A 23,807-nucleotide genomic window follows, 5' to 3' on the forward strand; every position below is an offset into this window, starting at 1 on the left:
ATTATCTTCCCCAGTATTCCACAGTATTTCTGTTCAGGCTTAGACTATAGGGGTTTTGAGTTTTCCCAACATGCCTTTCTGCAGTGACCTCCTTAAAGAGTCATGGTGGCAAGAAGAACATTGTTTATCAAAGTACTCAAACCAGCCCCGTGCAGCTGCCAAAAAGACACATTTCTTTCACTTGGTTTCAGCTGCCAGGAGAGGTTCCTTTTGTTCATCAAAGAGCACCCTTTACCCATAAAATTTCAGGCGAAGTGTCAGCTAACAGGTCCCCATTTGGGACCTTCTGAGCTGCTGGGATTTCCAGTAAAAGAATGGGCTTTTTCCCTAGCTGCTGCTGCTTCCAAGGATGCTCACAGAGACCTCCCATCTCCCCTAGCAGCCTCCCTCCTGTCCTGGGATTTTATGAAGCAGAGTTAAGAATCAGTGCAGTTAATCCATACTACGCCATCACAGAATCCGCTCCGGCACAGAGCCCAGACTAGGAAATGTAAATACATTGGGCAACAGTGGGAACAAGAAGGGAAATCCGGGGGGGGGGGGGGGGGGGGGGGCATTTAACTGGTACCTTCAATCAGACTGAGAGATGAGTAGCAGGGTCTAAAATAACCCTGCCTATCTTACACTCCATTGCTTGGGGGAAGGGGGGGGGTGCTGAATGGGGCCCAGGCACAAGAACCAAGATTGACAAACTCTGAAATACCCATAGTTCTAAGGAAACCTCTAACAATGTTTTCCCCACCTCAAAGAGTCCCCAAATGGCTTCCTGGCAGTTAGGGATAGCATAAATTACCAGCACTTGTGAATTAGCAAATGCCCTTATTATCACATAGGTGGTGATGCTGGGCTGGTAAATTGAATCTTTGCAAATCAGGGTGGTGTTTGCCAGGTCTCCAGCCTGTGTCAACACAGCTCTTTGAGTGAGGCCTCTCCTGACCCCTTAGCTCCTAGCTGCAGGGCTAGAGGGGGATGCAACTTGCTGCACAGTCTGGAATTTTTCAGCTTTTTTCTTCTTTTGGCCATTGAATGCTGTCAGAGAAGTGGCAGGGGGTAGGAGAGACAGAGGGAAAGAGAGAGACACAGACACAGACAGAAAGGAAAAGGTATGGTGCATAAAGAGAAAGAGAGGGAGAGCAATAGATAGTGATACAGAATGAGGACATGAGCTAAATCCCATTTACACATGGAAAACCAGCTCCTGGTAGAAATGAGTTGAGTACACATAGGCCCAAATTCCCTGTTGGAGTAACCATATTGACTGCCCTGGAATTACAGCAGAAGGGAAAACGGTTCACACTTGGGAGCCAGATTTCAAAGATATTTGAGGTTTCTGGCTCTTCCCATAATAGCAACGCAGCCAGGTACAAAAATCGGAGCGATATCAGGATTGAGATCCAGATGAGCCTAACCCAGTCCTTGGCCTTGGTTTGGACCTGTGATGAGTTTCTGGTACTCGGGGTGGGCTTGTCAGAAGCACTTGGCATGGGCCTGATTCTGTTCTCATTGAAATGAATGTGAGTTTTACCATTGGCTTCCTTGGGGAGCAGAGAGAGGCCCCCACCAAGAGCTTCTGACAGTCCAAGCCGTGACGAATGAACGTTGACCATGTTTATATACTTGTCTGGCAACCATAACCACCAGAGCGTGCTCATCCCTGCAGCTGTGCGTGTGGGGCTCCCATTGACTTCAGTGGGAGTGGCCCCCATGTACCTTACGGGATAAGCAGGAAGGACCTTGTCAATGAGACCTGGAGCTGAATAGACAGAAGAGATAGCAGGCCAGTAAAAGAAAGCTAAGAAAGAAAGACGGTTGCACAGGCCAGTTAGGAGAAGCTCTAACCTGCTTCTACTTTTACGCTGGGTAGCGCAGATTTTCATATAATTTCATGGAAAAAGCAGAGCTACTTTGGGAATCACATGCAGATTATACAAAATTGCTGCCCTCCCTCCTAGAATCTGGTGTCAGGTATGTGACTATCTAAATGGATTAGTATATTCACCGTTCCTGATTCAGTGCCCGTAAGAATCAGTGGAAAGACTCCCATTGACTTCAGTGGGGGCTGAATTGGCCCCAAAGACTTTAAAATTAAAAGGCACCATTATGTTCTCTAGTCTGGCCTCCTACATAACACCAGCCATAAATTTCCACCAGTGATTCTTACTTACCAAAATAGGGCAAAGAAAGTGAAGGAAATGGCCCGTCCCTAGAAGCACCAGGCACATATTTCCTCTGCTAAAATGTCAAGAAGGATTTGGTGTGGAAGCTAAAGCAGGGATCCGTGCATGAGTCTCATTGACCCTGACAGGGCATGGCAGGTCACATTTTCCTGGGGGGAGACTGCCTCTTTATAACTCTCCAGTGTATCAGGCAGAGGCACCTTTCCAGTGATCTCAGGCTGCCCCTTCTCTTTACAGACCCCATCTGTGTTTACAGCAAGAATAATCTGCTCATGCAGATCTCTCTTCCAGGAACCTGGGCAGTGATGCAACAATACCCACCCGCCTTCCACCTCAGCGCTTTGTTGTCTGGAGTCTCCTTGAAGGCCGTAAAGTAAGCTAGTAGTTTTATTGCCTTTTCCCAGCATCAGTTCTGATTTGCTATCACAGGGATTGAACTTATCTCCCATCCTGGCCTGTGAAGATGTGATGGTAAAAGAAACAAATGCATGAACAGTATTCACTTAGTCTTTCTGCAGGGCATGACTGAGGAGCTTTGGCAGAGATGTGTGCAGGCTCGGCTGGAAGTGCATGGGGAGCTACAGGTGGGGACGGAGTACTTACATTCCTCCACAAAAATTCAGTGCCACCAGCCCAACTCAGCCAGTCACTGTGTGTCCCAGCGCTGGCTAAAGCATGGCCAATATACCTCCAACACTTGTATAGTAACTCCTCACTTAAAGTCGTCCCGGTTAACCTTGCTACGTTGCTGACCAATTAGGGAACATGCTTGTTTAAAGTTGTGTAATGCTCCCTTCTAACACCGTTTGGCAGCCACCTGCTTTGTCTACTGCTTGCAGGAAGCGCAGCCCGTTGCAACTAGCTAGTGGGGGCTTGGAACCAGGGTGGACCGGCAGCCCCCCTATCAGCTCCCCGCTCCCCTAAGTTCCCTGTGTAGCAGCTGCCCAGCAGGCTAGCAATTGCAGCTGTCCCTCCCCCCACTGCCATGTGCTGCTCCTGCCCTCTGCCTTGGAGCTGCTCCCCGAGACTCCTGCTTGCTGTGCGGGGGGTGAGAGGGAGGAAAGGAAGAGGGGGGCTAATGTCATGGTGTCCCCCTCCTCCCTGCTCCTGCACCCCGCATACCCCATCTTCCATAGAGCAGGGGGGACACACCAGGGATCAGGACAGAGGGAGCTTGCAGCAGCTGCAGTCTCAGCAAGCTGATCTAATTAACAAGGCAGTGTACTTAAAGGGGAAATGCACACATCTCCCTCCATTTCTGCTGCCTTGTAGAGTGAGAGAGTTAACCCTTGAGGGCTCAGCCAATTGCTAGTTCATCATTTAGCAGTAAGGGAAATATCCCACCCTCTGACTCCTCCACCTCAACCAAGCTTCACAATCATCATCACTGTGTACCAGTATTAAATTGTTTGTTTAAAACTTATAGTGTGTGTGTGTGTGTGTGTGTGTGTAATATAGTCTTTTGTTTCGTGAAAAACATTTCCCTGGAACCTAACCCCCTCATTTACATTAATTCTTATGGGGAAATTGGATTCGCTTAACATAATTTCGCTTAAAGTTGCATTTTTCAGGAACATCACTACAACGTTAAGTGAGGAGTTACTGTATCTACAGCAAACAGAATAGAGCAGGGGGTGCATAAATGCAATACATAGTTGAGAACACTAGGGGGAGGTTAGAGACAGAGTCAGAACTGAAGAGAGAGGCAAGAAGGCAGAGCTGGTTCAGTCTTGTACATTTGCTTGAATGATTAAGTTCAGTTCCTGGCTCAGTGCAGCTCCCACTTCTGGGGGTAGGGTGACCAGATGTCCCACTTTTATAGGGACAGTCCCGATTTTGGGGGCTTTTTCTTATATAAGCTCCTATTACCCCCCACTCCCGTCCCGATTTTTCACACTTGCTGTCTGGTCACCCTATCTGGGGGGCAGGAGAAAAGGGCCTGGTTGTACAGGTGCTGAGCACCATCTCCATTAACTTCAGTGAGAGGCGCTGAGCATCTGCAAAAGCTGAACTCTAAACATCAAGCCACTTGTGTTTCAAAAAAGAACAGAAACAAGCCTCCAAAATCCAGTCCTAACACGCAGCATAAGCCGCCCCCATGTCACTGGTGCAGCGTGCTCTGGTGTGAATTGCTCCGGCTGTGGGGTAGTACAGCTAGTGACGAGAGCCTGGGCACAGCGGCACATGGGGAGTCTGCATCTAAATGCAGACCCTCCCCAAAGCTCAGAGGATCTGGAGTCACGGCCAGGCCGCTCGCTGCTCGTGACAGTAACACAAAGCTGAGTAACCGCTGGAAATAACAGCGCCTCTCCCCCAAGGGGAGCTACCCGATCTCCACCCAGCGTGGCTGGCATGAGCCTCTGGCGATTACCACTGAGCTGAATCCTATCAGGTGTCAAACTGCACTGAATCAATTAGCACCTCTTCTCTCCTCCCCAGGAGCCAGCTCGCCCCCAGGCTTTGAAAAGGGCTGCAGTCTGTTTATCTACAGTGGGAACCAGCAGATGCAGGTGGCCCTGGCATGTCAGTAGCAGCTCCAAGAGGTGAGAAGATGGAAGCCCTGTTACACACAGCTCTCCCAAATGCAGCAATTTGCAGTGGAGATGAAAGACCTGCCATTTGCTGGGGTCACCATTTTATCACCTGCTCCCAGACTTCCTTGCAGGGTGAAGGAATTCTTTCCCATAGAAAGGATCCGTTTCCATTCTTCAAACAGTAATGATGCAGGCATGGTACCACAATAGGCAGCATAGAGACTCTTGCTTCTAGGAGTGGGCTCAAACCTAAACCCCAGCGCCGACAAATTTGGATCCAGATCTGAACTTTGGCCTATATTGTTACAATGGACAGAACCAAAATCCAGATCCAAACACCCCGAATCTATGGGGGAGTTTGGATCTGGATCTATCCCTGAACTTTGCGAATTTGGCTCCATGTCTAGTGTGAATTCAAATTCTAGACATAGGTTTGAGGGTCAGTTTGTATTTGAGTTGAGCTGGTTTACTCATTCCTACGATGAGTTGCCCTGATAAATGTGATTTTGTGCTGGACATCACCATGTCTGTTCAGCTGCCAAGGATTCAGAACACATTTAGGGTACATCCAGTCCCATATACTTTGGACTTTTATTAACTCAAAATGTCTAAATCCTCATAAACAATAAGCAAATGCCTGTATGGTTATAACCCATTTTTCTCACGCTTAAGTAATGCGTGGCTCCTTGCTTCCTGGGAGACCGTGGACTTAGAAAGATATCAGTCACAGAAGTTGGATCATTGCCAAGGGGTCTAGTCTAGTTAGACTAAATGGATTGTAAGTTTTTGGGACAAGTTTAATATTTTACTCATTTGTACAGCATCCATCACAACGGTGTCTTTAGGTGCTACCATAACATAAATAAATGATGACAACAGCAACAACAACAATAATGCTGCTGCTGCTGGCCTGCCAGGAGTTTCCTAACAGCGGATGTATCTAATATTACACTGATACTACCCTAGAAGCCAAATCAGACAAGGTGTTAATGCCTGGAAAATCATTCCCCTGTCCATCCCCCAAAAATACATTCTCCCCATGCTAGGGACAAGCAGTTTATAAATGACAGTAGGTAGCTAGGCAGATAAGAGTAGATCGCATTATGATGTACCACTTGGTCAGCGTTTTGGGCAGATGCATGTATTGTGATCTCCAAAATCTCGTCTCTGCGCGTTGCCCAGGACTGGGCACTGGGACGGTGGGAGGGGGAAGGAGAGGGAAATACCCGTCTCATTTTTCCAAAGTGATCACTCAGCCATTATTTACATTGCCAAAAAGGGAGACAGATTTGTGAATGAGCCTGAGATCAGACTTGGCAAAAAGGAGGAAGTCATTCATGAGTCACTTAGGAATCGAGTAACGCTGAACAAAGGCAGCTCCAGGCAGAGACATACTGTTTACATTATACGCACAGGCACTATGGAGCCATATTGGCACGCTCTGGTTTGCTTGCTTTTTGTTGTTGTTGTCAGTTTCTTTTAGAAATAGCATGTGAGGATTTGGGAACGTGAAAGAAGATATTGGCTTTAAAGCCCACTGAGTTAAGCCACTCCTCTAGCTGAGATTTTTAATGGCTAGGAGCAAACAGAAAGGGCCAGATTTTTAAGGCGTTTAGGGCACACAATCGCATGTGCATTTGCACCATCACATTTCATCATGTGCATTTGCACATTTGTCACTCTGAGCATGCATGTGGATTGGATAATCGTGTGTAGAAATGGCCTGTTCTGGTTGCTTGCACATACAGCTGGGTGTGTGAATGGCACATGCAGTTGCTCACCTAAGCACTTTATAAATCTGGCCCAACATGTATTTATTTATTGGCTGTTTGTGTCATGTTCATTATGCACAGAAGCACAGACTCCTAGCAGTACGACAAACGTCCATGCTTCCTAGCCTAAACGGGGTGAGGGCTTATCATTAGCATCGCACAGAGTTTCTGCTGCACCTGCCAACAGAGCAGCAAAGGTCACTTGGAAAATGACCTCTGCAGCTGATTAACGCTCCCGCTTAACACCCTGGGTTGCTGTTCATGCGTTTCAGGGTTTGAGGCAGCCTATCCTCTGCAGGCACTTAGACAGCACTGATGGATCCATTTTCTAAGGTGCGTGCCCCTCGTTGAGTTCAAAAGTTGCCCAGGAGTGGTAGGACGATTTACTGTCCAGAGCACAGGAGTAGGAATGCAAAGACCTGAGCTTAGGCAAGTCACATCACTGCTCTGTGCCTCAGTTGCCTCTTTTGTAAAACGCAGGGAGGGGGATAATAACTCACTCACAGAGTGTTGCAGGCTCACTGCATTAATCACTGTACAATCATTTAAAATCCTGGAGTGGGAGGAGCTCTAGAAAAGCAAAGTTTCACTATTATTAATGTTGGCATCTGCACAACTTGAATGGCTTATTGACTTCCATTGATAAGGCTCCTTTGTTCCCAAAACACTTCACAAACTACATGCAACTTAGAGAAGAATTGTGTTACCTGTCAAAAAAATGCAGCCTCTGCTGGGGTCAAACACAACAGCTGCATAACAGCATGTACCAACACTGTACTTTCTAAGTTAGGAATCTCATAAGCCATGGGTGGAGAGATATCTTGATGAAGCCAAGGGAGGGTAGGTGCCTCTTTCTTACTGCCAAGGCAGAATGTTATTATATAACTGAACAATTGCTCTGTGTCTCTAATAAAAGGGAATGGCCCTGTTTATAGAATGGGGTGATAAACCAGTGACTCTGGTATTAGTCAGAAAGCTGGAAAGTTTTCTACATACCAGCATTAGCAGGAACGGTATTTGCTAAGAGGGGAGGAGGTATGACAGAGGGGAAAGCCTCTTATCCAGTTCTTCCCCATGTATGGATGTGAAGCCAGGGTTACTCAGCAGGATATGGCATAGACAGAGAACCCATCGGGTCAGATGCACTCCATGATATATCTCCTCTTCAAGGAAACAGGACAGCTAAGTGCAAATGGCACATCCCATCTCCTCCCCAACATACACAATGAAAGAGGAAACCAGGAGAGGGAGGCAGATGAAGATAGGGCCTTTGCACTGGAATGAGATGCCCAAGCTCTGCAAGGTGCAAGTTTTCAATTAGCTGACATTCAGTAAAACACCCAGGACTCCAGGCTTTGACTGACTCATAAGCCACAGCCGGACTCAAATGTATTTCTAGTTAGCAAACAGATGGGGAGATTGGGACACATTTGGACACTAGAGCGTGGCCCATCAATACTGAAATGAGCAATGGCGTGCAGACAGCAAGCTCGGCCCTTATTGAGCCGGAAAGTAGTGTTACATGTAACCCTTGAGTGATCCCTGTCGGTTAACGTATGCTATTGCTAGCCTCAGTAGCAAGCCACATCCTGAACTCTCCAGCCAGAGCAAGGTGGGGCATTTGATGCCTGGGAACGTAGTTTTGAAAAGTCCCGAGTCATTCACTGCATCAGAGTAACATCCTGCACTCCTGTCCAGGGACCTCCAAGTGCTTGGCAGACACAAATGGATTCAGCATGTGAACTAGGTCCGTATTATTATCCCCATTTCAGCGCACTCAGGTTAAGTGACTTGCTTAGTGTCATGTGGGAAGCAGAGCCAGGAAAAGAACCCAAGTCCCAGGCTTTTTCGGGGAGGCCTGATGGGCTAGTAGCTATGACATTGGCCTGAGAGCCAGGAGACCGAGGCTTTATTCCTGTCTCTGCTGCTCTGTGAAATCCCATCTCCTCCACCTCCTGTGTAGTTAGACTGGAAGAGCTTCGGGGAAAGGTCTGTCCCCCTACCACAGGTGCTGGAACTACGGGTTTGGGGGGGATGCTGCCGCACCCCCTGGCTTGAAGTGGTTTCCATCCTATCCAGGGTTTACAGTTTGGTTCAATGGCTCTCGGCACCCCCACTGTACAAATTGTTCCAGCGCCCCGTCCCCTACTAAGCAACTATCCAGCACTTGGCACAATGGGGACCTCTAGGTGCTACGGGATCACCCTGCTGCTTGCTCTCTGGTCGACTGGAGCAGGTAGACCTAGGGTAGTGCTGGGCCACACAGGCAGGTCACCCTTTGAAATCGTTATCTGAGACTGCGACAGCCCCCACGCTGGGCAGGAATCAATGGCTGGCAGGGGCTTCGCAAATGAAGGCAATTGGGCAACGCTAACTTTACACCCGTGGCACTAAGATGGAATTTGGCCCAAAGACCAATGCATGTGGAAGAGAGGTACAGCTGAGACAGCTGTCATCTCTAGCTAGCGGGTGTTCCATTTCTTTTTTGATGCTCTCTATAGAGATAAACCCTGGCTATTTCTTCATCCTCATCCAAATTCTGCGCTGCTGGCTCCATTGCTCTCTTCCTCATGCAGGGTGGGTGTGGATGTCAGTGTGCATCAGGTGGTCACTTGCATCTGCCTGCAAGCGACTAGAGGTCAGTAAATAAATGCACTCAGGTCAGTACAGAAAAGCCTCTGGCAGCAAGCATCCTTTACGAAAGGCTTGAGACAGCAGGCGTAAAGCACTGCCCTGCACCCCAGCACGCAGTCCCAGGAGCCTCAGGGGAGAAGCAGCGAGCACTACCCCCCAGCACAAGACATGTTCCGAGCAGCTTAGACAGGCCAGCATATTTACAAGTCTGACTCGTTCGGGGGAAATTCGCAGCATGACTCATGCGCCTCGCTGAAGTTCCTGAATCACAGCATTGTGCAGAGAAATCAGAAACGTGCAGCTCCCATCCAGGGCAGGACAACATCCTCTCTCAGTGTGTCATTAGATGTTCGCTGCATTGCAACATCCTCTTGGCTAACCGAGGCCTTGGGGAGGCTTCATGCACTGCGGTGGCAATCTGAAAAGGGCTGGTGTCCTATGGGCTGCATCTTTTCTCTAAGGTTAAGCCCCCACACTGAAGACCAAGCTGAACGCTGGGGGATTGAATATGTGGTGACCGATCAGAGACCTGTAGCTCTCACACACAGCAACATTTAAAGGCCTCTTTCCCCTGCTGTCCTGAACCAAACAAATTCTACACGTGTGCTCTTTCTACAGGCAACAAAGAGAAGCTTTTTCTTTGCGTTGCCCTGTCAACGCTGCACCCCTCCCAAAATGTCCCGTGCACAATTTATTTTCCCTTTCATTAAAGTCTCCCTACTAGACTGGCTCTTAGGAGCTCAATTTATGTTCCTCCAAGCTCTCGGTATATTATTCCTAGCCGGAACAGAAAAGTGCAGTCAGCAAGGAGGCAGTTAGGCAGGGAAACAAGCCTGTCTTTGGTTTCTTGCAGTAAGTCCTAAGCAGGGACAGGAAGTCCCCTTGCAGACAGAAAGTCTGCCGCACCACAGCGTTTGGCATGCTGCGCCGCCCCGCTCCGTGCCACCAAGGAGGAATTCCACAACAAAGAGAGAAGGGAGCGGGGGAGGGAGGGAGAGGAAAGCAGAGGGTGGAGAGGCGGCTGAAAATGTGGGGAGAGGGAAAGGGAGAAAAGAAGAGAAAGAGGAGAGGGGAGTTAGAATGAAAGCGTTGAGTGTGGAGAGAGAGTAAGAGAGAGAGAGCGCACACAAAGCTGGAAAAAGGGAGAGAAAAATATCCAAGCGGCCTCTGCATCCCCATCTCCTCCCCCTGTGAAACTGTTTGTCTGCAAACGCCTCCTTGGCAATCAGGTGGGAGCTGCTGCCTTGGGTATATGGAGGCAGCAGTGGATGCAGCCATGTAAGGGACCGGGATTCTGGGTCTCCTGCAGGTAACAGAAAAGAATCTACATGTTCTTCAGACACACTCAAGAGCCAGCCAGCCTGACCCTTACCTCTGGCACAAGTGAGCTTTGGAGAATAAAGAGTAGATTCAGAGTCGTATGCAAGTGATGTATGGGACCTCTAAAGGTTTGCAGTCTTGGCTGGGAAATCCATTGGCAGCTTTTCTGATGAGTTTTTAACTCCTTTATCCCCCACTTAGCCTCAGTCATTCCCATGAACGTTGAACAGCCTCTCCTGAGGCTCCCTTTCCTTCAGGGCATGTGGTGGCTTTGTAGGGTGAACATGCTGGGGGGTAACTGACCCCTTAGACTTGTGTTTGATAGCAGTTCCCAGTAGGGTTTTCTTCCTATATATACACTTTGGCTGGGACCAGGGGATGATGCTGATTGCTGCCTTGATCTGTGGGACGAAGCTGATGAAGAAGGTGGAGATGCCATGAGTATAGATATGTTATACGGAGTGTTGTTGTAGCCATGTTGGTCCCAGGATATTAGACAGAGAATATTATTACCTCCCCCCATCTTGTCTCTATAAGTTCAACTAAGTTTTCAGTAGGGCCAGATTCTGAGCTGCAAGAACCAAGAGGTGTAGGGTCAAAAGTAGCTTTGTGCTATCTTTGTATTTTCAGGATTTGGGGCTAGCCCAGGGCCAGCTCAGCCCTTGGCTTAAGTGAGAGCAGCTCTAGGGGCTTCCCACCACTGCCCATGGACTATTCCACAGCCCAGAGCAGTCAGAGCACAAAGCAATCCAGCCACTCCCCCTCATGCCCTGACATGTCCCTTCTTATCCTCAGCCACCACACCTGTACCTAGGTCACCGCATGGGGGGATGGTGTAGCGCAACCTACACTGCCCGTGCACCATCCCTGAATTACAGGGATTGTCCAGGGGGCTGGCAAAGCTTTGACTAAGCTGTTTAAAGGGGCCACAGCAGAACCCCTATGTCTCTAAAACTCTTAGCACCTGGACAAGAGCATTGACTGATTTCTGCATAAGCACAGTAACAGTTTCTCATTTTCTGTAAACCTTCCAAGGGAATTATATAGCCTGCTAACACCTGCCAATGTACCAGCCACATCTGGCAGTGTACACCTGTATTCTAGTCCCTAGAACATCCCTGGGCGATACATTATCTCCCATCCATACATGGGTAAACTGAGCCACAGAGCATGCCTACCCCAACATGATCCTTCCATTCAGTAAGCAAGCTGGGAATAGAAGCCATGAATCACATCCTGTGTTCTGACGGATGTACCTGAACTTACGTCTCCAGTTAAGATTATATATAGTTGCCACTAAAATTTAAGTGGTCTGAAAATGAAAAACATCAGTTGTGCCGTATGGAAGTTGTGCTGTATAAGAAAGAAAGATTAAACTGGTTTTACCCAGACAGTCCCCACCTTTGTGCAAGTACCAGTGCAACTACACCAGTGGTATTAATGATGGGAGATCAAGTTGCCAGTGTTTCTACCATACTGTCATTTAAACCTGCTCTGAGCAAATCTAGCGGACACACAGTCATAAAGATGTTGCTGGGCACAGGCCCTTTGTTCACACTGCTGCTCTTTGTTGATGGAACTGCACCAGAAGTAGTGCAAGGGTAGGACATTCTAGGCTTTACATTCTAGTGCTAGCACTGCTACTGACCTGGGTTAGTTCTTTAACCCAAGCCTCACTTTGCCCATGTAAAAAAAACCCAGTAGTTCCCACCTACCACCTAGAGTGCTGTGAGGCTTCATTCATTAACACATGTAAAGTCTTTTCAGATCTTTGAGTGAAAGGTGCCATCGAAGCACAAAGTATTATTGGAACTCAAAGACATCTCCATCCCAAAGCAATACTCGCTGAGATCTTACCCACTAGAATGAGGGACCCTAGGGCTGCTCAAGAATAAGCTAATTTTTTCTTACACCAGAGATCTTTCTGTCTGAGATGGTTCCTTTCTAAGACATGGATACAGCATGTCCAGCAGCAGTATTAAATCAAGACATTATCAGAACACTGCCACAAGAAGCTAGTTCCCCAGGTGCTCTGCTCTGAGATTCATCAGCTGACAGGAACCAGAGAGCAGATGGTATATTTGGGGGCTCTATAATTGACAAAAGTCTTGTGTTCACAATGGTATTTAATATACTATAGTTCATTCTTGAGAGTCGGGCCTGGTCTGCACACGAACTGGTACCAGTTTAACTAAAGGTGCAACTTCTGTATGTAGCTCAGCCCTAAGTGGTTTAGGAGCCTAAGTCCAATCACCTAGTTTAGTGCTATTAATACTATGTCCATTTTATGGTGACGTTTTATAGTTAATGCTGAACTAAATATTTCATACTTCACTATACACTTAGGCAGCAGTAATGGCCTGAGCATGGAACTAGGAGCCAGGAATTTCTAAATCATAATCCCAAACTGCTATGAAGTTGCTTTGTGATTTTGGACAGGTCACATAGACCTGGTCAAAAAGAGAAAGAAGAGGCAGGGAAGGCAATCTATTGTTACTATTGTTTTACAGCTGGGGAACTAAAGCAGAGAAAGATTAAGTGACTTGCCCAAGGTCATCTAAGGAGCTTAATTGAACCCAGATCTCCCAAGTCGCCCTCCAGTCCTTTAACCACAAGATCTACCTACACTGCAACAAAAGAAGAAACAGTTTTCCCCCTTTTCTTCAAAATTTGAAAAATATTATCAAAATTCAGAATATTTCAACCAGCTATCTCAAGGGGGGAAGAGGGGAGAATGCTGGAGGAAAAATCACATAAAAATATTTTTTTTTAATTTCAAAATTAAAAAAATGTCGATCAGCTCTGCATGGAAACATCCTTTGTGTTCATTTTTTCATCTGTAAAGTCTCTCCTGCCTCAGGTCCCCACCTTTATGGGGTAACTGCACTTCCTTACCTCCCAGGGGAATTGTGAGGATAAACATATTAAAGACTATGACGCGCTTAGATGCTATGGCAGTGGGGACCATATAAAGTATCTAAGATCGATAGCTCTTTCTTGAACATTGTGTAGTTTCTGCTACTGCCTTTGGCCACAAAGTCATCACTACCTTCTGCCTGGAAATTCCTTGCCTGCATTCTCATTTTGCCTGCTCTGCTACTTCTTTTCATCCCAGATCCTGATTGTTAGAGACTATCTGTGCTATAAGCACCACTCGTATCTCTTCTGCACTCTCTTTCTTCAGCTAATATAATCCCAGGTTTTCTGGCTTTCTACATAAATTTACTCTTTGGACACTTTTTAGCAAAGGGGAAGGATGATTTTGTGATTAAAGCACATGACTGTGGTCTGCCAGAGCTTCTTGTGTAGACCCACAAGGAGGGGGGGGATAGGATAGCTCAGTGGTTTGAGCATTGGCCTGCTAAACCCAAGGTTGTGAGTTCAATCCTTGAAGGGGCCACTCAGGGATCTGGGGCAAAAATCAGTACTTGGTCCTACTAGTGAAGGCAGGGGGCTGGACTTGATGACCTTTCAAGGTCCCTTCCAGCTCTATGAGATAGATATACCCAGGGCAAGTCACTGCCCTACATGCCTCAGTTTCCCTATATGTAACATGGTGATAATACTATTTACCTACTTCACAGAGGTATTGCAAAGCTTAATTAATGTTTTCAGACCCTGTTTGGAAAGATCCATAGGACTGGAAATTATTACCCTTCTAGAAACCTTTCCTGACTCTTTAAGGTGTGCGTTCCCCCCACCCCCCAATATGGTGTTTAAAAATTACCAGCAAGTTGCTGCAGTGCAGTGTAGTAGTGGACCTCTATACAGCACTAGAATGATTTCTGCCTGCTGTTCTGCAATTCTATTTGTCAATCCCAGTATTTAATTTGCTTTCTATCCAAGGCCGTTCATTGTCCTGATAGTTACATGGTTTTATCTCTTCTCCTCCCAGTGCTATCATGGGTCTGGCTCTAATGAATGAAAGAAAAAGGAAATCTCTGAGCCAGTCTCTGCTATGTGATCCGGTCCCTGTGCACATGACTCTCTGACTGTAATTGGCCAGCAAAGAATATTTCTGGTGAAATGAAACTCGCCATTAATGGAAGCCAGGAGAGCTGGCTCCTGTGTTAAATGCCCCTAATCCTAATGTACAGGGTGGGTCAGAGGAGGAAGGGGTGGGAAGAGTGATATGGAGATCTCCTACATCAATCCCCCAATGGCATTAGGTCTCACAAAGGCTGTACACCAGCGGCATAAGTTACAGCAGCCCCTTTCCTGGTGGCCTTCCACCCAAGTTCTGACCCAGCTGGATTCTGTTTAGCCTTAGAAAACTGAGAAGAGAATAGCAGAAGGTGGCATGGCTTCAGAATTCCACATCAGCAGAACCATCACCAGTCCTGCAGGTCCAAAGTGCTCAGACACCAGAGCAATGGGCATGATACAGGAGGTGTCCCCAGGGAGGAGTCCAGCCTCATACCTTGAGAAATGTCTTCCTAGTCTCCTTCAAGGGGGAAGTCAGAAACCTAGAATCAAAATATGGGGTCAGGCAACACAGTAAAGTTCTGCGAATGGGACTAAAGCTGGGTCTGTGTTGCCCACCAGTTACTTTTTATTAGGATTTGCAAATCCCAAACATGCATGCTCAAACAAGTATGTAGGTGTGTAAGCCAGGCATTCGCCCATCCAAATGCAAGGGTGAACATCTTGCAGGATGTGACCATCCTATTAAGGCTCAGATTTAAAAACGTGAGGCTGCCCCATGTTTTCAGGGGAGCTATCAGTAAGGTTTCTCAAAGACCACATGCCTCATTGTTCAGATGTTGCCCCAGTGGCACTTGCTTTCTCTGCAGAGAAACTTTACGGGATGCATTGCTGAATGGGCGGGAGACTTGGAAAGCAACAACACATGCCAGCCTGAGAGTCAGCATGAGCTAATGTCTGCTGGGAACGCCACAGCTTAAAGAGCATTAAGTAGGTGTTGAAAATAAGGAGTTTCTTTCAAGAAGCTCTCTGTGTGAGAAGGTGTTACATGGCCCCACTTTGATTGATAACCATGGCCTAGCTTTCTCTCCTTTCTTGGCTATTTCCCCACGGTGGAGTCCTTCTCTCCAGTATTTCCATGATGTACAGGACTCTAGCATAAGGAAGACTGTTGAGCTAATACAATTGCTCTGGCATACAGCAGATGCTGGATATTACAATATGCCAACAGCATTCCTAGACAGGGCAGGTGAGACAGTATAAATGTTCCTCTGGGCTCTTAACACCCACACAGACAACAAATGAGGAATTCAGTTTTCCGACTGTTGGTCGTTTGGAGAAAAGATGTATTCAGAAAAGCCTATTTGTTTCTCAAGAATGAACCATAAATGCATTAAAGAAACAGTCCTTGTCTCCAGTGCTGGGTATAGGCCAGAGGCTGCTCTTCCCCAGGTGTCCAAGCAACATTTTCTCTCCCTGCTTGTTTGGTTTCATGGTTCTCTCTTTGTCACCCAATCAGTGCACACAAGACTGTATAGTCCATGCAATCACTAGACATATTGCCACACATTGTATAAAAGTATCCCATAGCCCAAAGGGCTGGATTAAAAACATCTGATAATAAAATAATAGTTATTTCCCATTAACTTTAAAAGCTGTTTCTTCAGTGTGCTACTATAACAAAACTTACCTTTTCTTCTTTTCTTTGTAGGCATTAAGGAGTTAATAAACAGGGCCTGCTCCTGAATACCCTCTCCCAGTATTCTAATCGTGTGTTTACAGTATAAATCAGGAGTAACTCTCCTGAAGTTAGTGGAGTTGATCAGGTGCAATATTAGGGTAAGTGAGCTTAGAATCAGGCCCAAAGCCCTACTCATATGTGTAGCTCCACTGATGGCAATGAGGCTCTCCCATATGAAAGGTTTACTGGCATGACCAGGTTGGCAAGATCATGGCTTTGCAGGGTTTGCCCCTGATATTTCCTGCTTTTGTGAAAATTTACAAATATGGCAATTTGGTTGCACAAATGAAAAAAGTCACAGATCTTTCCCAGTTTTGCAGTGAAATCACAATCACGATTGATCACAATTCAGTGCCAACTTTTGTTGATTGTTCCATGAAAATCAGACCACTATTGAATTCTATACAAAGTGTTCAAATTTCTGAGGAAAAGCCACCTCTTTTATTGACGATATATTCTGGGTACTTTCATTTCCATTGTGAATTTTTCATCCACAGCTAATAAATAATGCCCTTGTACATTTATTTTCTCCTAGAAGGATCACAAAGTAGCTCGAAATCTGCACAGCGGTCTGTCTCCCTTTTTAGACCCTTTGTGAGCTTCGGAGTACAGCACACTCTTTGGGATCCTGTAGTCCGGCATTCACTTGACATGTCCAAGCCACCTGGGTCTTTTCTTACAAATCAACATTCCCATGAATGACATACCAGCATGATTTAGCACTTCCACATTTCTCACTCTCTCTTGCCATCTTATTCGAAGAATTTTACGCAAGTATCTGATATGAAAGCTCTTTAGTCGTTTGGTATGTTTGGCATAAGTCATCCAGGTTTCCGAGCCATATAGAAGAGTGGACAAAACACGTTTTGTAAATATGGATTTTCACTTTACTTGACAAACCGTTATTGTTCCAGGCTCTGACTTGCAAAAGACCAAAGTTCCTGGCAGCTTTGCTGATTCTACTAGTGAGCTCAGCATCAGCACTGCTGGTAACAGTAGAGCCAAGGTAGCAAAACTAGTCAACATCATCCAGATGAGTACCATCTAAGGTGATATCTGGAACTGATTCTGAAGAGCCTTAATGTATGATAACTGTCTTCTTCAAGCTTATGGCTAGCCCAAAGGTTTTGTATGAATCAGAGAACTTGGTAATTAGATGCTGTAGGGCATCAACACTGTGAGCCACAAGGGTTGCATCATCTGCGAACAATGGCCTTCACCTTAGCTCTGAATCTTGAAGTGTTAAACTACCCTCCATCATGTCTAGTGCAATATAGACACCCTCTTGAACATGTCTACACTGACTACAATATCATCTGGGTGAATTAATCTGATCCCTCAAGGTCATGTTCTAGCACAACTTAATTTTCTAATAAAGACCAGCCCAATGAGTTAGAATTTCATCAGGACATTGTGGTTAGCACTCTTCTGTGAAAAGCGGCATGGTATTGTTAGTGACCTCAGGTGGCTTGGGCCTTTGCTTCATGTCTCCTCCAAATGAGAGAGAAAGCAAACGACAGGAAATACACCTTGAAATATCCATATGAAATTCTACCAGTACATGAAAGAATCAGACCTTCCCACAGATATTTTATGTAGTGTTATTTCCATTCTGATGCTTGGTTAGCAGGAGACTGAAGTCTAATCTCTGGTTAGAAATACTGCTGCTGCCATGGTAGAGGTGGAAAGTAGTGTTTAGCATCTCAGCAAGAAGCAGTGCCCTCACAAGCTGGTGAACGCTAGACTTGTATTTTACACACCAAGATAGGTCTAATTTCCTTGTCATTTAGGAATGCTTACAACACAACACAGAGTCTTTCTTAAAAGTCTGATCCATAATAAGTAAATAAAAGTCTTTGCTGACATTAGTGCATTTGATTAAAAATATGAATGCCGGTGAATCTACAATAGAAAAAACAACAACAAACACAATAATTCAGGTTCAGTGTAAAACTGGAGACAAACCCTGAAAATGGACCTGTGAAAAGGACATGTCAGGCTCCATTGGCTTCATGACCATTAGGATTTCTGATGCCTTTTAAAACTTTGTCTTATTTTCCTGCTTTACAGGATCATCCTAATGCTCTGATTTAAACCCAGGCTGCCTATTTCTCACCCACAGGAAACTCAAGGAGACACTGCTGTGCTCAGTGCAGCTATAACTATGTGAAAGCCAAAGGCATTTATAATCATTCCCTATTGTGAGCTACCACTAAGCCCTCAAATATGTCAAAATCAGCCACTTGTGCAAGATGCTGCTTGCATTAACCTGCCTTGTGATTAAGTAACCCTAGCCCCGCCACTGTCCCTATCTCCAAGACTATGTCAGACAGGTGTTCAGGTACAGACTTCGCCCTGCAGGCAGGGCTGCTATTTCGCTCCTCATCCCTGAGAGTCCATCAGGTTCAAAGGTTAGATGTGAGAGATGCTTCCCTGAGCACAATCCGTGTACCCTGGTGTCCTACCCAGCTCTTCCATAACACATTTCCCTCAGGATAGAACAAGAGACATTCTCCACACACACCATCATCAGGTCTTGTCTTTTTTAAGGACTGGTCCAGTTCAGAGGCTCTGGACTGTTTGGGGAAGTGTTGGTCGTGGTTTTTTTCTAGCTGGGTCTTGAAACAGAAATTGTGAAATGCCACAAGAAAGAGAGAGTGTATATATTTTATTGGCCCAACTTCTTTTGGTGAGAGAGACAAGCTTTTGAGCTACACAGAGCTCTACTTCAGGTCCGAGAAAGATACTCCCAGCTGCTGTATTGATTAGCTTATCTATCTATCTGTACACAGGAATTACTGGACTGAGTGAGAGCAATGGTCCAGCTGAGCTACTCCAGTGACCAGTCCCAGATAATTCAAAGGGGTAATTTTTTTCCTAACTCTAGTCATGTAAGGATTGATGTATGTCCTGAAGAATGAGGATTATTGTCATACAGATTTTTAAATCCTATTTTTTAATGTACTTGTGCATTTCATTATCCTTATAAATATCTGTCTTTGTTTGTTTGAATCTTGCTAAACTCTTGGCCTCAGCAATATCTTGTGGCAGGGAGTCCCACAGGTAGGCATGTATTGAGTAAAACAGTATTTTTTCTTTTATCGGTTTTAAGTTTGTTGCCTTGCAGTTTAATTGCATGCCCCCTTGTTCTTGGTATGATGAGAGAGGCTAAATACCAAGGGCAGCCAATTTACCTTCTCTATGCAGGTCACTGTGTATCTCTCTGTCATGTCCCCTCTTGTCCAGCTCCCATGAGCTATACAGTCCTTGTCTTGTTGATCTCGCCATACAGATGATCCTCAACATTGGGAAAAGATAAAGAAGACTCAGTACCTCACGGCCTGGTCCCTGGAGCACAGACTTACCCAGGGGATCTGATCGGGGAGCGATTTGTGCCGTGTCTTACTGGGCTGGGGAGAGCGAGCACGTGGAATGCGCACCTGCCCCTCAGTGCCACCCTGCAGTGAGCTCAGGCGGATGACACGCGGCGGCGCTCAAGCCCGGACCTGCGGGCCCAGGGGCAGGCCGGGGCGCGGCGCGGGGCGGGAGCGCGCTGTGAATTGCAGCCCCGCGGGCTGGGCGAGACGCGGCAGCCGGCCCGGCGTGTGCTCCGAGCTGAGGCCGCAGCTATGGAGGCTGGGCCCGCCCGCCTGGGGCTGCGGAGCGATGCACCTGCCGGCCGGCGCTGGGCTCGGCGGCGCACAGCCGACACGCGCCTGGCTCGGCGCACCCACCAGTGATTTGCAGCCCGCGAGTCCGGGCCGCGGCGGGAGGATGCTCGCGCTAGCCGGCTCCCAGGGGCGGGCCCAGCACCCCCTTCACTTGCCCACCCGCAGGGGCGGCTCTGCGGCTCGGCCAGGGAAAGCCGGGGAGCCCCACGCGCGGGAGTGCAGGCACCAGTGGGCCATTGGCTGGCGGACGCGGTGTGTTGTCCCAGCGCTGCTGGGGGTGGGGGTAGCAGATGCAAACGGGCCATGCGGATTGAATCCCTCGTTCAGAGGGGAAATAAACCCTCCGCTGGCAGGAGAAAGGGGCGTGCCCAGCAAGCGCCACATCGTCCCCTCCTGTGTAAAGGGGCTGGGGCGGGGAGTCACTGGGGTGGGTGCAGGGGCTGAATCCCCCCCAACAGCTGTTCCATGGACACCGCTACCTCTCCCGTGCGGCGTGGCCAGGGGATCCCCATCGTTGGGGGGTGAGCAGCTGTCCCATCCGTGCCCCGCCGCCGAGTGGTGTGGCACACGGAGGAGGGGGGAGCTGGAGGTGTCTGTGCCCCCGGCGGTGGGCTTTCCGGGCCCGGGGGGTGCCCCCCGGCGGCAATAGCGCTGCCCTTCCGGCTGGATGCACCCATGCTGGGAAGAGGAAGCTCAACTGCCCCGTACCCGCCAATGGATACATTTCACTCCACGCGTGGACGGGGCAGGAGATGGTTAAAGATCTGGTGGATTTGGAGGGGTTGGGATCCCAATGCCCCGGCCTCCCTCCCAACCAGCCAAACAGGCGCTGCCGTCAAAGGCTGGGGGTCAGCTGAAGTGAGGGCGTGCTGCTGGCGGCTGGGTCTGGCCAGTCTTCAGCTCGGGCTTGGCGAGCACCGCAATGGATGGAGGGACTGGCAGGGGTGTAGACACAGCACGTGTTAGGCACGTGTGGTAGAACTATCCCAGAGATTGCCAAAATTGCCCAGGGGATTTGAATACCCAATACTCGCCTTCCCAAGCTGCATCCTACACGTTTAACTTGCAAACGTAGTACCTATAGGGCAGGGGTGGGCAAACTTTGGGTATGGAAATTGTATGGCAGGTCATGAATGATCACGAAATTGGGGGTTGGGGTAGGGGATGGGGCGAGGGCTCTAGCTGGGGGTGCAGGCTCTGGGGTGGGGCCAGGGTGCGGGAGGGAGCTTCGGGCTGGAGCAGAGGGTTGGGGTGTGGTGGGGACCTGAGAACTCCGGCTGGGGGTGCATGCTCTGGGGAGGGGGTGAGGCTGGGGATGAGGGGTTGAAGGTGCAGGAGGGTGCTCCAGGCTGGGACTGAGGGGTTCAGAGGGTGGGAGGGGGATCAGGGCAGGGGCATGGAAGGGGGTCAGGGGTGCAGGCTCCGGGCAGCGCTTACCTCAAGCAGCTTCCGGAAGCACCGGTATGTCCCCCTTCTGGCTCCTATGCGGAGGCATGGCCAAGCATCTCTACGCCCTGCCCCGTCCACAGGTGCTGCCCCTGCAGCTCCCATTGGCCATGGTTCCTGGCCAATGGGAGCTGCAGGGGCAGCCCTTGGGGCAGGGGTAGTGTGTGGAGCCCCTTGGCTGTCCCTATGCGTAGGAGCCAGAGGGGGGACATGCCACTGCTTCCGGGAGCCACGCAGAACCATGGCACGTGTGGAGCGGGGCAAACTCCCGACCCCGCTCCCCGGCTGGAGCGGGGCAAGCCCCCGACCCCGCTCGTTGGCTGGAGCGCCAGAGTGGCATAAGCCCCAGACCCCACTCCCCGGCGGAAGCTAGAGGGCCGGATTAAAACGTCTGAAGGGCCGGATGCAGCCCCCGGACCGTAGGTTGCCCATCCCTGCCGTAGGGGAACCCTGATGGTAAGGGCTACACAGGGACTGCACCATGTGTCAGCTCAAACCTAACAAGCGCAGCTCCCGTGTCACATATTTGTAGTCAATTGCTGCTCTTGAATAAATTATTTATTGAAGATTATTCACAGATCTGATTCAGTGCAGAATTTCAAAGAACAAATAAACTGAGAAAATCCTGAATTGCTTGGGGACAATTTGTGAACAGAAAAAGAAGCGCAGCAAACCAAAGACATTCTTCGCAGTGAATTCTCCCATCTCTTCTGTTCTGTATGTGCCCAGACATGTTTTGCTGGTGTAACTACTGAATTGGCTGTGTATGTTGAGGGTACTGCTGGCCAGTGACTGTTAGAAATGTAGCTCAAAGTTGTGTTTTTCCTAATAGTTATTCTGCTGACATCCTCTGCAGCAACTCAGTCCTATTCCAGGACACTGGTGACAGGGCAAAAAGCTGTGCCAAGCTCGGTTCCAAAGAAATAACTGTCCAGGAAACATCAGCTGTTTTGCATTATTAGATTAGGGTAAAAAAATGTGATTGCACAAACGACACTCAAAACCCACTGTGCCTTATGCTCGTTTCCAATAATGGTTTAAACTCTGTGGCCATGGCAGCAATTGGTTGACTGTCAGTATATGAACCTCAACCAGAAAGTATATCAGCAGCAGGGCTAACTCTTCAGGGCGGGGCTGATAGCAGGTGTTTCACTGGAGCCTTGTGCAGGTTTGCCAATCATTCAACTTTCTTTGAGGAAAGCGGGAGAGGAGGGGCCCAAACCATGCAACTTGACCCACCGGTCCTTGCACCTGCCTGCACTACATGCAAATCAGACTGAGCCTGCTGCCTCATGTCAGGAACGAGTTACATCCCCCCAGAGCCACGGCACAAAAATGTGAGGACCATCAGCAACTTGCATTGAAGTCCACAGCTAATAGCGGGTAATTAAGGAGCCTCCAGCACAGTACAGCTCTATTATCGCAGCTGGCATCAGAGTGTTTTAAAAGAGACCTCGATGCAAAACACTTTTGATACAGAGTCTGCCCTGCCCCAGTGATAGATGCATGAGTGCATAGGGTTAGCAGTGCTCCAGGACTGGGTGGGCAAGGAGACATTTCTTCCCAATACGGAAAAAAGCCCCTCTAAGGGGAAAGAGGAAAAAAGCAAGTGGGGGAAATATGGAAGCAGAGGAGCCTATTCAACTCACCACATTAGGAAGAAGGCCAGAAGAATGGGACAGGGATGAAACCAATAGGATTTCATAGGAATTACTCTAAAAAACCTGAAGAACTTAATACAAGCTGCAAAGAGTCCTGTGGCACCTTATAGACTAACAGACGTATTGGAGCATGAGCTTTCGTGGGTGAATACCCACTTCGTCGGATGCATGTGGGTATTCACCCACGAAAGCTCATGCTCCAATATGTCTGTTAGTCTATAAGGTGCCACAGGACTCTTTGCTGCTTTTACAGATCCAGACTAACACAACTACCCCTCTGATACTTAAGACAAGCTGTGATCTTTGCTCTAAGCTTTTTGAAGCACCCTGCAGAATTCTATAGCAGAGAAAGATTTCTCTATTCGCTCATCTGGGATGGACCAAAAACCCTATAGAGATGTTATTCTTTATCAACTAAATTCTATAGAAACATCCTGTAAGCTTAGAATAGGACCGAGCTAGAAACTTAGACCAAAGGAAAGGGGTAATATGACACTGGAGTAACATGGCCACCATAATATATCTTGCGTCTCTGTAGGGCCTTTCATGCAAAAGATAAAGAAAGTACGATGCCCAATCGTGAGAAGTGAAATCAGTAGTAGATAGATATGGGTGTTCAGCAGTTGTTCAGAGCCTCTCAGGGATTCAGCCTGAGAAACATAAGGATCTCTCCAGCCAACAGCAAAATGTAGTCATCTCTCGCGGGGGGGGGGGGGGGGTGGGGGGGGGGGGAGGAAGTGGCAGTCATTCGACGGCACACAGAGATACCACCGGACAGTTTAGGACAGGAAGTGAAGAACAGCAGACCTGCCCAGTTGAAAAAGAAGAGGGAGGGAAGGATTTAGGGAAGGACAAGTTGGAATTTGTCCAGTTCTTCTAACACCTTTCCTCTTGTGAAAAGTTAATGCTTTAGATCTCTGCCCTCCA

General features: G+C 48.0%; 1 protein-coding gene and 1 long non-coding RNA gene across 2 annotated transcripts in view; one reads left to right on the forward strand and one right to left on the reverse strand.

Annotated features, from left to right (window-relative positions):
• Positions 1-21,239, reverse strand: part of LOC135975344 (uncharacterized) — a 54,867-nt gene extending 33,628 nt beyond the window's left edge. The window contains exon 1 of the transcript XR_010592276.1: positions 19,297-21,239. The gene's annotated coding sequence lies outside the window, so the exon portion shown is untranslated. The remainder of the gene's footprint in view (positions 1-19,296) is intronic.
• On the forward strand, positions 575-5,722 carry LOC122174493 (uncharacterized). Its single transcript, XR_010592277.1, has 2 exons — positions 575-2,550; positions 4,617-5,722. It is a non-coding gene; the product is annotated as an uncharacterized LOC122174493 (long non-coding RNA).
• Positions 21,240-23,807: the final 2,568 nt, after the last annotated feature.

The sequence above is a fragment of the Chrysemys picta genome, chromosome 13 (genome assembly GCF_011386835.1).
Source record: "Chrysemys picta bellii isolate R12L10 chromosome 13, ASM1138683v2, whole genome shotgun sequence".
Taxonomy (NCBI): domain Eukaryota; kingdom Metazoa; phylum Chordata; order Testudines; family Emydidae; genus Chrysemys; species Chrysemys picta.